Below are 2,500 nucleotides of genomic sequence, written 5' to 3'. Positions count from 1 at the left end.
ACATGATGGGAAGTGTTTTGAAGTGTCATTAGCAGCTTTGTAGCTTTGAAACACACGTCATGACACAACACACATTTGTTCAGTTTAAGTACCCGGCTTTCAGAGAAATAGACAACCTATCAGCCAGACATAGAGAAAACATGCTGTCACTTTTACTACCCGTGACCCCATCACCTCCCGTACTTTTGGCGCACACACACACACACTAACACACGTGTCCTGCACATACTGTGTAACACATGGCCAAGCTGAGAGAGGGATTGCATGTCAAGGAACACATGACATAGTCATACACACAGGCAGACACACACACACACACACACACACACACACACACACACACCGACTTCAACCTCTGCACCCTCTTGGGGGCCCCCACCCCAATTCCTCTCACACACCCAGACAGGAGGAAACATACGGGCTCAGATTTCATTCCTTGAACAGCAGGAAACACACATATAAGCACACACACACACACACACACACACACAGACTCTCTCTCACACACACACACACACACACACACACGCATAGACTGCCCATGATGCTACATACTTCACTTCAAACTCTGGGTCATCGAATGAAAACCCTCCCACTGCCCTTTACAAAAACAAATGCATTCCATCAGGTTTAAATTTAACCTGTATGGATGTGTGTGTGTGTGTGTGTGTTTGTGCGTGTGTGTGTGTGTGTGTGTGTGTGTGTGTGTGTGTGTGTGTGTGTGTGTGTGTGTGTGTGTGTGTGTGTGTGTGTGTGTGTGTGTGTGTGTGTGTGTGTGTCTGTGTGTCTGTGTGTCGCTGTGTACGTATCTATGTGTAAAGCTCATAGAATCCAACCAACTTCTCCCTTCCAGTTCATTAAATTGATGGCAAGAGAACACACAGACATGTGGCTACAATTAAACTAGCCCTAAGTGTGTGTGTGTGTGTGTGTGTGTGTGGACTGCCAACTTTCACTTTTCCCCTCATTCATCTGAGGTCAAGGCCTACAATGGTCATGTGCTAAACACAGCCTCTATTCTACATACCTGCCAAATGAATTGTCTGACACACACACACACACACACACACACACACACACTAGTTCTTCAGGACTAACAGAGCTTACAGTTTACTTCTAACATAGTAAGGTGAATTATCATATCTAACAAGGTCCATTTGCTCACAAACACACACATACACATACACACACATACACAAACACCTAGCAAAGCACTTGACTTAATTGCCTAACAAACTCAAGTGCTGTTGTCTGCTGTTAAGTGACCCTTCACACAAAGACACACACACACACACACACACACACCTGGACTCACCCTTAGTTCTTGGACCTTAAGCATCACCCTCCCTGTGTCCATTGTGGCAGACACAGACGTGACCCGACGTGACAAGAGCACCTACAGGTGTGAGACACTGAGTCTACTGCCCAACCTACCGCCCATCTGTTCTTTAAACCCAAGTCTCAGCCAGCCCTCCCCATCACACAAAATGCACACACACACACACACACACACACACACACACACACACACACACACACACACACACACACACACACATACATACACACACACACACACCTACAGATCTGAAACCTGCAAGGTGTTGAGAAGTGTCACTTCTGTCTTTTATGTACTGTACATCATATCACATTGTCCACTAGCCAGGATTATAACACACACACACACACACACACACACACACACACACACACACACACACACACACACACACACACACACACACACACACACACACACACACACACACACACACACACACACACACACACACACACACACACACACACTCCAGAGTGCATTCTGAGAAATCAATCATCGTGATGTTAGGGTTGGGAACTAAATTATAGTAGAATTGCTATTAAAAAAAATGGAACCAAGACAGATAAGCAGAAACAAAAAACGAAATTCCATTCTATTATGATCTTTAAAACAATCTATTTGGCTTTACCTATCAATTAACAAACATAACTCTTGAACATTGCGAAGTAAATATGCACACCTATGTTTGTCACCTATTTTGAAACTCTCCAAACTCTCCAAGTTTCTTTAACTAGGTGCTCTACATTGATCTGTATGCATGACTTAAGTATTTCAATACATGTAAATAAATACTCTCTTATTGAATGTTCAGTTATGGCTTACTGACTACTCCTGAAACTTTTTTTTCTTCACATTTTGGAATCGAAATGAGGAATCGACAGGAACCAGAATCGATACTCAGAATTGGAACCGGAATTGGAATCAATCTATGAAATTTGATTCGATGCCCAACTGTAAATGGCCCGGTTTCCCAAAATCATTAAGAAGCTCTTAAGTCCTAAGAACATCTTAGAAGCGTTCTTAGAACATTCTTACAACGCTCCTAAGAAGTTCTCAGCACTTAAGAGCTTCTTAACAATTTTGGGAAACCCGACCAATGTCAGTTGAGCTAAGGGGCATTTTTTTGCTGTGACGTTACAGAACCACTCACAGTACACA

Source organism: Sardina pilchardus, chromosome 14 (assembly GCF_963854185.1).
Source record: "Sardina pilchardus chromosome 14, fSarPil1.1, whole genome shotgun sequence".
NCBI classification, from domain to species: Eukaryota; Metazoa; Chordata; class Actinopteri; order Clupeiformes; family Clupeidae; genus Sardina; species Sardina pilchardus.
Note: the sequence above shows the minus strand (reverse complement) of the source record.